The sequence below is a fragment of the Gopherus flavomarginatus genome, chromosome 1, assembly GCF_025201925.1.
Source record: "Gopherus flavomarginatus isolate rGopFla2 chromosome 1, rGopFla2.mat.asm, whole genome shotgun sequence".
In the NCBI taxonomy this organism is placed as follows: Eukaryota; Metazoa; Chordata; order Testudines; family Testudinidae; genus Gopherus; species Gopherus flavomarginatus.
This window is the reverse complement of record NC_066617.1, coordinates 31,693,366-31,709,703: the sequence shown is the minus strand read 5'-3', so window position 1 is coordinate 31,709,703 and position 16,338 is coordinate 31,693,366. Positions and strand designations below refer to the sequence as shown.

Below are 16,338 nucleotides of genomic sequence, written 5' to 3'. Positions count from 1 at the left end.
TACAAAATGTATTATTAACCCCCCCCAGTTCAGTACGCCCAGTTATTACACATTTCCCCCTCATTTTCACCAAATTCAGAATATTTTGTTCATACTTGGTCTAGTTTCTCATTTTATGCAGTCTACCAAATAGGAGACTTTCAGGGGGCTTAGGCCCAAAATGCAACTATTTAAAAAAAAGATCCAGTTATAATCCAATAAATCTTGTTGATTACAAGAGGTTCATTTAATAAAAAGGCTCATGCAAATTTAGATTCAGAACTTCCGCTGATATTAACACAGACCATGAAACTAAATGCGTATGCTCTGCCACTGTTCGTATTCAGATTTTGCAATCAAAATGCATCTCCAACTCCCACTGACTTCATTTGTCTAGTGATTGCAGGTGAGGATGCATTTAGGAACTCGCTGGGTTGCTGCTCTCCAGTAGAAGAGCCAGCAGAAGGAGCACAAATTAATTGACAAACACTTTCCCACACGTCTCTGGCATCTTCCATATGTGGAGATGGTAAAAGAGGAGCAAATGATATAGTCAAAGTAACTTTGTGCTCCACAAGGAGGACAGAAATACTTTTGCCAAACAGAAAATGTTTCTTTCCCTGACAAGTTTAATTTTAAAGTTTAAGTGTCCTAAAAACAATGTGACAAAGAAAGCTATAACTTGAAAACAAGAAGAGTGTATGAGTTTGTGCCCGTAGTGCCATTAAACAGAATATGTTCTGTTTCTAATTATATTTTACACATATATATTATATATGATATAGCTGCATACAGCACCTAATAAAAAATTAAGACAGGCATAAGAATCAAAATGGATTAAGTCAAAGGAATAATATAAGAAAAGCTAAACAAAAATCATCAGTTCTGACATCCTCAAAGATCTAAGCTTTATGGGTTTATTTCTAGATTTTCCTCAACATTTCTCCTCAATATGTTGCTCTTGATTAACAATTAACATGAACTGTGGAAATCTCATGTGAAATGAAGAGCTCTTTACTAACAAAGTAAGAAAGATTTCAATACACTGATATAAACAGTTCTGATTCAGGGATGCTGGATATTTGTAAGTAGTTTCAACAACTGAATTATGAAACAAGTTCAAAGAGACTTACTAAAAGCTGGTCTAGGCAAGAGCCACTTTCCACAACTTTAAAAATAATATGTTTTTTATTGACACCCCACTTCTTGTCATCAACCAACTACCTCTTCATCATTAAAAGAAGATTCATGGGCCAGCACAGGAGAAAACAACATTTACAAAATCAATAAGACACTAAAATAGAAGGATAACTAGAGCTCAAATCTTACCTCCCCAGATACCTTTAAAATGTTTCATCAGCTAAATTCAGTAAATTTGTTTGTAATTTTTCATGCTTTTGACCTAGAGTCACAAATATGACGTCCAAATTATCATTCTGCTTTATGCTGAAGATAGAAGGTTTACTACAAATCTGTGCCAGGGCAATTGCACATCTGATTAGATATAAACAAAATTAAAGACTTTTTTTTCACAAAATTCATAGCTTTCGGCAAAAAAACCAAAAAACAATAAAGTGACTGAATAAATAAAATGCATCATTAAACTCAGTATTACAGAAGCTTTGCAATCCTAAGAAAATCCAAAGAAACATATTGACTGAGCATCTGTAAAACAGATACTTTTTAAAAGATATTGAGTGTGATTCTTATATTATTTAAAACCACCTGGCTTTAATTGTTCTCAGTATTTTGCATTCTGTATGTCTCATGCCAGCAAAATAAAAGGTGCTCTTAAACAGTACCAGCTAGCAATTTACTAGAATACGTTTCAGACAAGATGTACAGTATTAAATAGCGAAAAGGAGATGTCCCTGGGTGGGTTTTTCTGCGGAGCTGCGGTGGGGGGCGGGGTTGTATTCGTCTATTAACAGCATGGTCTCACTTCAAGCAAACAAGTTTGTACGTGTTCATGTCAAGGTGTTTCAGAGTCAGATATCATTAGGAAGGGCAATACCAATACTAGTCTTCTTCCATAAGAAAAAGTCCAGATAAAGAGAAGAAACATTTAATGTTTGAGGAAACACTCTGCTTAACTGATGAAATGAAAGAATCCTATAACGACTTTAGATCGTCATGCAAATGTGACCTCTGCTAAAATAGAATTGGCTGATCTTATTTAGAGTGATGGTCTCAGATAAGTAAATTTATGTCAGTTAATAATATCAGTATATAAGCTTGCAATGAATTAAAATATCCATAGTAATGGACTGTAATAACCTACCCCTAACTTATGTTAAAATGAGACTGATGGATGAAGTGAGAGATTGATGGAGAGAAAAGGATGATGGTGTCATGGGAAGTAAAGTCACTGGCTATGACATCACAGGAAATAAAAACATACCGCTTATGATGTTATGACCTAAATACTTGCCCTTTCAGAGTCTGATCTACGCCTTCATGCTCCAACCACCAACTGAAGGCCCATCTTAGCTACAGAGATTTCGGTGTTTGGCCTGGAACCCCTAAACCAAAATGACTGATAAATATTGCCACCCCAAAAATGATCAAGAAACACAGCTACAAGCATGAAAAATCTGTGAGAGGGAGAGAGAGAGAGGAGAGAAGGGATTTAAAAATACATACAAACAGATCTGTAAAGGAAAAATGGATGTTTGTGAAAAAGCTCTCTTAGAATTTCAGTGTTCACCACAAACATCTCAATGTCTTTTAAACTAGAAGTGGACCCTTCCCAAATTCTTTAGATCTCCCTGAGGCCCTTCTTACCTACAGAGGGAAATCAAAAGGATTTGGTATGTGGCTCAGAACCCATAAACTAATTACTTATATGTGGCACCCCCTTTGGGAAGTGAAAAAACTGCACTGAAAATAGTGAAACTGAGCAAGTTGAATGCTACCCTGGAGAACTGGATTTTATACCTGGCTCTGCCAAAGAGTTCCTAAGTGATTCTAGGCAAGTCACTTAAATCAGACATTTCACAGGTGATCACTAACTGTGTTGCTCCTTCAGATGAATGACTTGAGATTCTAGGGTCCAATCTGCAGAAGTGCTGGGTTCTCAGCTGTAGTTAATGGGAGCTGGTCTTTTACTATAGAAGGGTTATAAAATGCTAAGTACATTGAAAAATCTGGATCTAGTTGTCTCAAATTGATCACCCAAAATTAGTGAATATTTTTTACCTTAATCTCTGTGGCTCAGTTCCCCATCTGTAAAATGGAGATAATAATACCCCCTCATTTCACATTCATTGATATTTGTGATACTCTGATCATAGTATCATAGACTTTAAGGTCAGAAGGGACCATTATAATCATCTAGTCTGACCTCCTGCACAATGCAGGCCACAGAATTTCACCAAACCCCTAACCCATGTCTGAGCTACTGAAGTCCTCAAATCATGGTTTAAAAGACTTCAAGGTGCAGAGAATCCTCCAGCAAGTGACCCGTGCCCCATGCTGCAGAGGAAGGTAAAAAAAAACCAGGGCCTCTGCCAATCTGCACTGGAGGAAAATTCCTTTCTGACCCCAAATATGGTGATCGGGTAAACCCTGAGCATGTGGGCAAGACTCACCAGCTAGACACTCAGAAAAGAATTCTCTGTAGTAACTCAGATCCTACCCCATCTAACATCCCATCACAGGCCACTGGGCATATTTACCGCAAATATCAAAGATCAATTAATTTCCAACATTAGGCTATCCCATCATACAATACATCACAGTACATATTCACAAGGGGGCTGAAATAAGCACAGACACCCTTAATTCTGGCATTTCCAAACTTTGGAGTGCTTGATTTCAGAACCTTAATAATGTTATTCTAATACAATTGTGTGTGTGTAAATTCGTAGGCTTTTCAAAGAGAAAACAGAAAAAAAAATTCCACCACATGGCATCAGATTGACACCCTCATGGTTTATCAACAGTAGTGAAAACATTAGCTTCACCACATAGACCTCTTTCACTTGAGTAAGGGAGTGACTGACAGCAGTACAGTTTCTCAGTCTCCATGGGACCATCATTGGAGTGGGAAGGGATACACAGTTTGCCATGGGTTTTGCAGCTATTTGCTGACAGCGGTGGAATGGTGAGATTCAGGAATCTTGGGTTCCTTTCCAATCGCTGGAGAGGGGTGTGCTCTAGTGGTCAGCCTGTTCTTCCTAAGCTTGACCCTCTTTGCTGCATCCTTTCCCACCTATCTCTGTTCCAATCCTGTCCTTTCCCTACCCAGTTCCTCATCCCAATCCTGGTCTCCTTGCCCAGCCACTCTTAGTCTCCCCCTGTGAACTTCCCTGTCCTAGTCTCCTCCAACATCTAATCCTTTCCACACTCTCAATCTTCCTCCCCAAGCTTTTCATCCAATCTCAGTTCTCCCTTAGGTCCTTGTACGAGTCTTTTTGCTCTGTCAGTCCGTTTCACCCACACACACCTTCAATCCTCATCAGATCTGTGTCCCCTCCCCCTCACTTTTTTCACCCACTGGTTTTCAGTCCCACTCTCCTTATCCAGCCAGTTCTAGTCTCTCTTCCACATCAAATACCAGTCCCAGTTTCCCTCTCCCCACCACCAGCTTCCAACCTCAGTCTTCCCCACCTACAACTTCTTTGTTCCAATCTACTTTTGCAGGTCCATCTTTACTCGCCCACTGCATTCAATTCAGACAACTTCCTCCTCTGTGCTGCCCAGGCTTAGCATGGTGGGCATTTGGAGCACAGGAGAGACAGATTCCCTCTTTTCAGTTCTGGTGCCTGGATCTGCACCCGGACCTGACACAGTTCCCTGCAACCCATAGCAGCAATTGCAAGAAAAGTCTTGCTCAGCCCTGGGCTGGAGCATGCCCAGTGACATGGAAGCTTCAGAGATTTTAGCTCTTCCACTCTTCTACTGAGCATGCAAACTGATTTTTCAAAGTCTTATAACTGCGCCAAATTCCAGTGGATTTTCGTGGGGACAGCAAGGCATCCCTGAAACAAGAGCCATGACTCTGGCAAATTCCCTTCTCCAAACATGGAGTCACTAGAGATTTTCAAAGAAAAGATCACCAGAATTTTTTAGCATGGGCAAAAAACTCTGTATTTTCCCCTAAGTACCTCCTATCAAATTGGGGTGTTTTCATAAAATCATAGAATATCAGGGTTGGAAGGGACCTCAGGAGGTCATCTAGTCCAACCCCCTGCTCAAACCAGGACCAATCCCCAGCTACATCAACAAAACTAATTTTGCATTAACACTTAAATTCTAAGCATTTTTTTAATAAACATTCCTTTTTAACTTTACAGAACCCCTCTCTCACACACAGCTTTTTATGCTTTTAGCTGTGTTTCTTCATCATGAGCAGCGGCGAGCTAGGGCCGGATCGCTCACTGCTGCCAGCTCTAGGCCCCCCGCTAACCCCCAGGCTACCCTGGACGCCTCGTCCCCCTGAAGCACAGAGCACCTCAAAGCATGGAGCGGTTGCCCCAGTCCGTCCTATGGACGGGACGGTTCTGCCTGGACCCCACATCCCCCGAAGCACAGGGCCTCCCAAAGCACAGGGCCCAGGGTGGTTGCCCTTATCCATCTTATGGATACGACGGCTTGGCTTGGACCCGTTCTGGGTACCACCAAAAATTATACAAACCTGGTGACCATGGGACTATCTTCTAGGCAGGGCCTTTGCACACTTGGCGTAACTGTATTTAAATAACAGTAAATTTAACTGTATTTAAATAACAGTAAATACAAAACTGGTATATTTACCGAGCTGGAGGATAACATTACATTGCCCAGCTTAGAACTATTTTCTTCTAGGGGAATAGATTGTGAGGATGCAGTTGGTCAAGTATGGAACAAAAACGTAGGGAAGTTGGCAGAACTCCAGAAACAAAAACCTGGGAAGGCTGGTAGATCTCCGGCAGCAAACAGATGTTTCTATTTTAATAGGATTGGGCTCCTGGGAATCCTGACAACAAAGACACTTTATTTTGCCAGCAAAGAAAAAAAAATCTATCCTTTGATAACACATTATTTGAGTGGAAGCTTTGTTGATGGAAAATTTAAAGCCACTGAGCACATTAACAAAGAAGGGGGCAGATGCATCTCTCAAGAATGCTTTTAAATAGGACAAGTAGTAGAATCAAGTAGGGAAAGAAGATGGGGCAGAATAAAGAAAATAATATTTTGTCCTCATATGACACAGTCTTTCTGGAAAGTACAAACTACTGTAATAAAAGCCTTCAAAACCACAGAAATAATGATGAAGCACAAAGTGCCCAGACAAAAGTGACAATTAAAATGATACCACAGGGAGCTGAGAGAAGATGCTGCTATGAGTGTGAAAAGGCAATGAACTGGATAGGTGAAAGCAGAGGCTTCTGTTTGTGATGCTAGCTTGTCAGCTCCTTCAGAGACAAACACCATAATATGGTAACTCTGTGAAATTTAATTTTTAAGACTACTGATAAACAACGTATAAACTGTATGTATATATAACGGTCCTTGGGATCGAACCTGAGACTTCTGGACCTTAGTGCATAAGCCTCTATCACATGAGCTAAAAGCCAACTGCTTGTTAGCTAAGGCTGTAGAGCTGACTCATTTTATCTCCCTCTTCTAAGTGGTCTCTGTACCACTAGATAGAACAGAACACCACACTCACGAGGTGTGTGGGCTACATGTGCACTTTCTACTTTCCTTATGGCCTTGCTAAATATCTTTTGATGAGGGAAAGAGAGTTATAAAAAAGACTAATTTAGTGTAAGTGGAAAAGTTTATAATGTGATTTAAAAGAGACGATATTGAAGTACACGACACACTATTTATCATTATGTTGGAATTAAAAAATGTTTCTACTTCTGGATTTAAATATAGTGAAGGAATTTGGGGAAAATTCCAAACAGAGTTTCATAACAGAGAAATGTTTTTAAACGACATTTGAGATATTTCATATATACATCTCTATAGTATGTTGTGCCCTGGTTCAGTGCAGGGATGGCTCTGGGACATGTGTATTAGTACTAGGAAGTTAAGAATGTGTCAAAGTCCCTCCCAACCCCAATTACCAATCTGCTCTCAAGGGATCCTTTCAGTCTATTTCTGCATTTAGTTTCTTACATTAAGCATTGTACTTCATTTTCCGAGGAATACATATTTTAACTTCTCTTACTTTCCTTTGAATCTTACTGCAGAATTCGGCTCCCAGTACTGTTTTCAATTAATTTATTTTTGCCTGATGTTTTTCCAGCTGATGAAATGAAAGATGGATGCATACTCTTCAGACATAAGGATAGGTTCCTCATTTCCAAATAGCTGTTCCCTCTTCCTGGTTACTTTAGATCACTACTCAGACCGCTTACCAGTATTTCTTAATGATAAACCCAGTTTCCCTGAAAAGAGTTAAAATGGATGGAAATATTCCCAAGCAAAAAAACCCACAAGCAGAAAAATATTTAAACTAATCAAGTAGCCTAGAGCTCAGTGGAAGTCTGTGTATGGGATATGATTTGTTCTTCATTCTTTGTTTGCTTCAGTGATGATACATTTAGTTTAAATTGGCTCACAGGAAGTCTGGTTTGTCATCCATTGAATTATATGAAAGATTCCTATCCATTTTTTTCTCTCACTTTGTGAAAATCCATTCTGAAAAATAAAATACCGCTAGCAGAGAGACACTTTTATTAAAAATGAAACAGACATGACATTACATTAAGTTAAAATTGAGGGTCATATTCAAGCATGGTAAAAAGTAACTGTTTAAGTCAATGCAACTACAACATAGCTGACTGATTCCAAAATTAACGTACATACCCGGAAAGGGAAATTCAAAGTTAAATGTACTGTCTGCCTCAGTACTTAACATCTGGTTTTCTAACATCAAACCAAGTCAACAAATGGATTTACTAAGGACACCCAGAATCACTAACTGCATGAGTCTCTAATGGGGTCAAAACTCAAGACCTTCACTGCTAAGACTTAAGCACATTCTTAAGTCCATCTTTACTGTGCAAAGCTCTTAAAGTACCACTGAAGTCAGCAGGACCCAAATACAAACTTAAGAACTTTGCTGAACTGGGGCCCAAAAGCATAACTTCTATTGACTGAGCTAAAGTAGCAACTCCTCTAGCTGGCAGCTATAGCAGACTCAGGTCCTCTTATGTGCAACAACAACAGGAGGACAAAGTCCTACATTCTCATAATGTAGAATACAGCAAATCAAACATTGACTTCTTTTATTAAGTGCTGCAATTAACTGAAACAAAGAAATACATTATGAAAGAAATTTGAACCTAGAACTGCCAAGAAAAAAATGATTGGATCTTTTGGGCATTGAACTTCAGATCTTTTAGCAACCTTTAAGAGAAACTGCAGAATGTGAGCAGAAGCTGAATTCAACAAATGCTTTAATAAAGTATATAGTCTTCACTGCCTTGAAACATATACTTTTTAGCATCTGTGCAAAGTGTTTTACTCTAATTTTGCACAACTGTTAAGGACTACACAATGTGCAAGGTTGTGGATAATCCATAACATCTCTATCTCTCTCTCCATGCATTAATTCTATAATGCCATCAATAACAGCAACCAACTTTGTCTGGCAATTTATAGCTTGTTTTTTATAAATCCTTATCCCGCAAGGTCTGTTTGGTTTTCAAGGTTTATGGGGAGACTGTCGTTGTACTGACATTTACAGGAGTTTCTTGTTTGGTCCGCTTTTTAGAACTACTTGAATCTTGGCAGTAATTCTTTGTTCCTGACTATGGACAATTGTTTGTATGCATTCAGACTAAAGATCTTTTCTTCAGCTGATCAAAGGGAAATAGTGTGGGTTTTGGCTTAATCAAATCCTTTCCTTAATCAGCAAAGAGTCCTGTGGCACCTTATGAGCTACCCCTCTGATACTTTCCTTAATCAGTAATTGACAGATAGAAAACATTTATCATCAGCAATGATTTAAGTGTTACTGAAGGCAGAGGTGAAAGTAAGCTGGTACTTACCGGTACAGGGCGGGCCGGGGCTGGCTCTGACCCCCCATCTCCGCCCCTTGCCACTGAGGCCCCACCCCTTGCAGGGGCCAGAGCGGGACCCAACCCAGCCGCATACCGGTAAATCCCTATTTCTACTTTCACTCCTGATGGAAGGCAAATAGATAAGATAGAATTCACAAATATACCATAGAGTTGCATAGATAGTGAGGCAGAAAATCAGCAGAATCATCAAGGAGGAAGGGTACCAACTGAAAATGCAAATACTAGCTACGTAACAGACACACTAAGATCTCTTGTACTGCACAGTATATTTAATTTGGAAGATGGTTAGTTTGTATTGAGTGGAAACATCTCTAATAATTTTCAGCATAATGAAGACAAAATGCAATTGCCTGAATATCACATTTATGTAATAATAGAAAACACGTATCACTAATCATGTCCTGCCTTAATCAAATTTCTTTGCATTTAAAAAAATGTTATTCTGTACAGGCTGGCTGGAGTTCCCCATAAAGCTGTGGAAGATCCAATGAAGCATAAGACCTTGGGGGGTTTTAAGTTTAAAAAACAAAATCACTCTGTACTTTATTTTTACCTAGCTGTTCCCATAGTGTTTCATTGCAAACAAGTGATGCAACCTCAGATCCTGCTCTCAGTACACTGAAGGATACACATTCAAAGCTGAGAAATACAAGATAGTCATGAGTGGTAGAAGGTGATCCCATTGTTTGCATAATGCGACGTACCATTAAACTTCCAAGTCACACAGTATGTTGCAGAGACGATGGCAACGTAAGGAGTGGGACAGTTTCACACAAAGGACAGAGCATATTATGGGCTAGAATGGCCTATAATTAGGAAAAGTAAGGAAGGTTGGCCTTGTGGTTAAGGCTCTGAACTAGGACGCAAGAGATTTGGATTCAGTTCCTGGCACTGTAACAGGCTTCCTATGTGACCTAGAGGAAGTCAGTCAATCAATTCCCTGCCCTTGCAGGGGCCTATGGCATTGGCGCATCTCGGTCCCTCCTAGTCTCTGCCTGTAGCATATAATAATTTAATCTCCTATGGGCTGTAATACTTTGGCCTATTTTGGTTATTGGGTTTAGTGAGTAGGTGCTGGGTGGTCTGATGTTCTGTGATATCCAGGAGTTCATATTAGATGATCTGGTGGTCCCTTCTGGCCTTGAACATTACGAACGTGACAGGAGCTTCCCATTGCCACTAAATATACAAATATTTAGACAAATATAATTTTCATAAGTGCTTAAGTGATTTAAAAGCCTAAGTCCCATTTCCAAACAGCTATAGGTGCTTTTGAAAATTGTACACAACATCTTTCAGTGACTGAGTTCTTCCCAAATTTGTAACGTACAACCCTTACCCCTGATCTGTTACCTAAGGGTGAGAGGACCATCCAGATCAGCACAAATTATGGAGCCCTTTTAAAAACTTAGACGATGCAGTATATACACAAAAAATGAAAAAACAGTTAGGCCATGGGTGTGGCAACACCACTGCCTATCATGATGACCAATATTGTCCAATTGTTTCCTTGTAGTCCTCGCATTTGTTTGCCTGCTGTCTCTTGTTTTAGACTGTAAGTTCTGTAGGGAAGGGAGTCTTTTTATTCTGTGTCTGTACAGTCCCAAGAACAATGGAGTTCATGACTAGAGCTCCTAGACACTTTGGGAATAAAAATATTTAATAATAATAAAATGTGTTTAAGAATATGATGATTGGCCTTGGTTTCCACTGGCACTCCTGTAATTTTAAATGCATAATATTTTCACTCCAATACTGTTAAGGAATTAAGCCATTCCAAATCATCTCCAAATAGTTAAGCAAATGGACATTTTTCAGATTTCTGAAGAGATAAAAGCTCAATTTTAATAGCGAGATCTCATGAAGGAAAGCAACGAAATGATAATACTATTGATATAGGATGTTATTTCCTACAATACTAGCAGTAAGTTGCATCAACAGATGATTGCTTTTTCTTGGTTCAAAAAAATAAAGAGAAGCGTCAGGTACAATTTATTTATAGTTGTGGACGGAAGCAAACATACGCCACTCTGATAGTAAAGCAAGCAGTGCAGTTCTGACCCACAAGTACAGTTTACCACATTCATAGGAGAAGTGAAGTGTTTCAAGAGGCTAATATAAATTTCAGTGCAACTACCATATGTTCACATGATATCTTTCGTATAGCATGTAAGAGTATTTCTTTGATATATGCCCCAGGCACAGGGAAGGCAAATAGAACTTTCTGAGCCAAAACTGTATATTTTAAAGGCAGAGTACAAATTTCAGTCTATTTCACCTATGGGAGTGATTTGCTTCAGGATCACAATTTCATTCTGTCTAGGAAAACCATGATATATTACCACTCCTGAAACACAATTTATCACTGAATAAAATCCAATAAAATTCTCCTACACAAAAGCAAAGCAATGCAATACTAAAGCCACTGCACATCAGAATTTGCAGGAGGCAGTATTAGTTTTATGCATTTTCATGCACATGGTCTTCTAATCAACAAAACATTAAGGCTTTTATTCAATTTAAAAATTATGCTATGCTTTCAGTATATGTTGAGGATTATCCTATTTACCAGATGTGCTTTGTTTCACAGATGGTAATCAAGACATGTGGTGGCGATCCATTGCCAAAGTGGCAGGCCAGCTCACACCCTACCCTGCTCCTGAGAACTCCAGTCTTCTGTTATGAACAAAGGCAGAAGTCTAAGTGTCACTCTCTGGGTATGTCTACACTACGGGATTATTCCGATTTTACATAAACCGGTTTTGTAAAACAGATTGTATAAAGTCGAGTGCACGTGGACACACTAAACACATTAATTTGGCGGTGTGCGTCCATGGTCCGAGGCGAGCGTCAATTTCTGGAGCGTTGCACTATGGGTAGCTATTCCGTAGCTATCCCATAGTCCCCGCAGTCTCCCCCGCCCCTTGGAATTCTGGGTTGAGATCCCAGTGCCTGATGGGGCAAAAATCATCACTCATTCCTTCCTCCGGGAAAGCAACGACAGACAATCATTTCGTGCCCTTTTTCCCTGGACTAGTCTGGCAGATGCCATAGCATGGTAACCATGGAGCCCGTTCAGCTTTTTTTTTTACTGTCACCGTACGTGTACTGGATGCCGTTGACAGAGGCGATACTGCAGCGCTACACAGCAGCATTCATTTGCTTTTGCATGATAGCAGAGACGGTTATCAGTCGTTCTGTACCATCTGTTGCCATTGCATACTGGCAATGAGATGATGGTTATCAGTCGTTCTGTACCATCTGCTGCTATCATGGGTGCCCCGGCTGAGGTCGGCCAGGGGCGCAAAGATAAAAATAGGAATGACTCCCCGAGTCAATCCCTCCTTTATGGTATCTAAAAATAGAGTCAGTCCTGCCTAGAATATGGGGCAAGTGTACTAGAGAACCAGTGTATCAGAGAACCAGAGAGCACAGCCACTCCGTGTCAGATCCCACAGAAATGATGAGCTGCATCCCATTCACGGGGGGTGCCCCTGCAACAACCCCACCCGTTGCTTCCCTCTTCCCCAACCTTCCTGGGCTACCGTGGCAGTGTCCCCCCTATTTGTGTCATGAAGTTATAAAGACTGCAGGAATAAGAAACAGTGACTTGTTAGTGAGATAAAATGAGGGGGAGGCAGCCTCCAGCTGCTATGATAGTCCAGGCAGTACAGAATCTTTTCTTTACACATGAAAGGGAGGGGGCTGATTGAAGCTCAGCCCCCAGTTGCTATGATGAAGATGGTTACCAGCCGTTCTGTACCATCTACTGGGAATGACCAGGAATCATTCCTATTTTTACCCAGGCGCACACCCCTAGTCGGCCTCACTTGAGGCCACCCAGGAGCACGCATGGGCAGATGATGGTACTGCAGCTATCAAGCATATTGTACCGTCTGCCACCGGGGAGGGAAGAGGAGCGGATACTGCTCTTTACTGCCGCAGCATCGCGTCTAAGCATTCAGTACACATAGGGTGACATTAAAAAAAATCAATAAACGATTTTTTCCCCTTTTCTTCACGTGGGGGGGGGAGGGAGTAAATTGACGAGCTATACCCTGAACCACACCGGACAATGTGTTTGAACCTACAGGCATTGGGAGCTCAGCCAAGAATGCAAATACTTTTCGGAGACTGCTGGGGACTGTGGGATAGCTGGAGTCCTCAGTACCCCCTCCCTCCCTCCATGAGCGTCCATTTGATTCTTTGGCTTTCCGTTACGCTTGTCACACAGCACTGTGTAGCCTGGAGATTTTTTTCAAATGCTTCAGCATTTCGTATTCTGTTAACGGACCTCTGATAGAACAGATTCGTCTCCCCATACAGCGATCAGATCCTGTATCTCCCGTACGGTCCATGCTGGAGCTCTTTTTGGATTTGGGACTGCATCGCCACCCATGCTGATCAGAGCTCCACGCTGGGCAAACAGGAAATGCAATTCAAAAGTTCGCTGGGTTTTTCCTGTTTACCTGGCCACTGCATCCGAATTCGGATTGCTGTCCAGAGCGGTCATAATGGTGCACTGTGGGATACCGCCCGGAGGCCAATACTGTCGATTTGTGGCCAACTAACCCTAATCCGATATGGTAATACTGATTTTAGCACTACTCCTCTCGTTGGGGAGGAGTACAGAAACTGATTTAAAGAGCCCTTTATATCGATATAAAGGATCTTGTTGTGTGGACGGGTACAGCGTTAAATCGGTTTAACGCTGCTAAAATCGGTTTAAACGTGTCGTGTAGACCAGGTCTTTGACTCTTCAGAGCTACTCCCTCCCTCAGAACCATGGGGGCTCTGTCCCAGGCCACAATCTCTGGATTTCTTCCTTCCCAAAACAGCAGTAGTCAGTTAGTGGTCAGAAAAAGACAGTGCAAAAACCTCTATTCTGTTTAAATTTTCAGAGAGAAGTTTCTGGGGTTCTTGCCCTGTCTGCCCACCAAGACAGAAAGGGGTGATACATCACACTGACATATCCTGGTCCCTAATGGATAGACCAAGTAAAACCATATGAACTATGTAAAGACGGAGGGTGAAAATGGAATCCTTCCTGCCAACCCATAAGGAAGGGCTGGGGCACCTACAGAGCTGCACTTAGGTTGCTCTGTGTGTGTGTGTGTGTGTGTGTGTGTGTGTGTGTGTGTGTGTGTGTGTGTGTGTGTGTGTGTGTGTGTGTCTCGCTGACACAGACAGACAGACAGAGCTGTAGGACAGTTGATCCACATGGAATGTACCACTTAATCACACCACTTCAATATCATAGGGCTGTTTAAATTCTAGCTGGCACTCAGAAACACAGAACAACAAAGTAATTCTATGCTGTGGAAGAAACAGAAATTAACATACAAGAGAAAACCTTCTATACTTCTTTTTGGGGCTATTTTTTCAGGATCAAACTTTAAGATCATGACTTCAATAAACTTAGCTAAATACTTTTCAGGGTGATAAGTTATTATAGTTTATATTACCGTAGTGCCTAGGAATCTTAGTAACGGATCAGGATCCTACTGTGGTAGATGCTGTGCAAACGCAGAACAAAAAGAGTCCCTGTCCCAAAGAATTCACTATTTAAAACAGGAGACAACAGTAAAATACAGGCTGTTGGGGGAGTACAAGGAGTCAGCATGATTGGCAGTGGTCTCAGCACACCAGCTGCCTAGGCATTATCAAGGTTTTTTTGTTGGCAAGACGATAAAGAGTTTTAAGGAGGAAATGAGGTAGTTTTCAGTCGCAGATGATTACGGGGAATGCCCCTCAAGCATGAGCAGCAGCATGGGATAAGCCGGGGTGGGCAAACTTTTTGGCCTGAGGGCCACATCTGAGTATGGAAATTGTATGGTGGGCCATGAATGCTCATGAAATTGAGGTGCGGGGTGCAGGATGGGGTGAAGGCTCTGGCTGGGGGTGTGGGCTCTGGGGTGGGGTTGGGGATGAGGAGTTGTGGGTGTAGGAGGATGCTCCGGGTTGGGACCGAGGGGTTCAGAGGGCGGGAGGAGGATCAGGGCTGGGGCAGGGGGTTAGGGTGCAGGACGGGTCAGGAGTGAGGGTCCAGGCGGCACTTATCTAAAGCAGCTCCCAGAAGTAGCGGCATGTGTCTCCTTTTCAGCTACTACATGGAGGCACGGCAAGGCAGCTCTGCGTGCTGCCCCGTCTGCAGGCACCCCCCCTGCAGCCCCTACTGGACACAGTTCCTGGCCAACGGGAGCTGCAAGGGCTGTGCTTGGGGTGGGTGCAGTGTGTCGAGCCCCCTGGCTGCTCCTACATGTAGGAGCCAGAGGTAGGACATGCCGCTGCTTCTAGGAGCCGTGTGGAATGGAGTAAGACCCTGACCCCACTCCCCGGCGGGAGCTCGAGGGCTGGTTTAAATCGTGTGGAAGTCCACATGTGGCCCTCGAGCCATAGTTTGTCCACCCCTGGGATAAGCACAACTGTTCTTATTTGAAAATTTAACAAGTGAGGGATGGAGACTGGCTTCATGGGTCAATCAAAGGCATGAGTTAACAGCTTGATAGTGAATGAGAGAGGATCAGTACGGTGGGGATTGGCTGCAAAGAGCCTTGAAAGGGAAGACAAGCAGCTTATATTTGATGTAATAAAGAAGAGGGGAAAACAAGTAGAGGGATGCACAGAGAGGAGTGATGTTAAGAGAGGGGATATTAAGAGATTTGTTTTAGCCACGTAGAGCTTAGGTGACTGTTAGACAAGCTGTAATTTTAGTTTGGACAGAAGGAGACAGATCTGGAGTAGAGGCAGATCTGTGAGTCAACAGCATAGAGATGGTAGTTGAATTTGTGTTTGTGGATGAGATTACCAGAGATACGGTGTAGAAGGGGACCAAGGACACAGCCCTGTAGAACCCCCACAGAAAGTTGGAGAGTGATGAGGAGGATCCTCTGAATAAGAAACTGAAGGACCAATTAGAGAGGTAGGAGAAGAAGCAGGAGAGGACAATCACATAAGGCCAGGGAGGACAAGATTTTTTTTTTTTTAAAAAGAATATGAGTAGCTGTGTTGTAGGCAGCTGACAGGTCAAGGAGGATTAGGATGGAGTACTGGTTCTGAGCTTTAGCTAGGAATAAGTCATTAAAAAGACTTTGCCAAAAGCAGTTTCAGTGGCACGTAAGGAGCAGAAGCTGGAGTGGAGAGGGCTTAGGATGAAAATGGAGCAGAGGAGCTCCAGACAGTGTATTCAGTGAGGTTAGATTAAACGAAAGGGAGGTGGGGCAGTAGTTGGAGAGGCAAGTGGGTCAAAGGTGGTGCTTTTTAAGTTCGAAGAAATTAGAGCATTCTTGTATCATGAGTGGAAAAAGCCAGAGGACAGTGAAGTCAAGGAGAAAAG

The 16,338-nt window shown here is 41.9% G+C and overlaps 1 protein-coding gene and 1 long non-coding RNA gene across 2 annotated transcripts in view; one reads left to right on the top strand and one right to left on the bottom strand.

Annotated features, from left to right (window-relative positions):
• Window positions 1-16,338, top strand: part of LOC127042904 (uncharacterized) — a 347,285-nt gene that overhangs the window by 141,676 nt on the left and 189,271 nt on the right. The window lies entirely within an intron of this gene.
• The window catches only part of SLC2A13 (solute carrier family 2 member 13), a 366,744-nt gene that overhangs the window by 189,312 nt on the left and 161,094 nt on the right, over window positions 1-16,338 (bottom strand). The gene's annotated exons all lie outside the window — the stretch shown is intronic.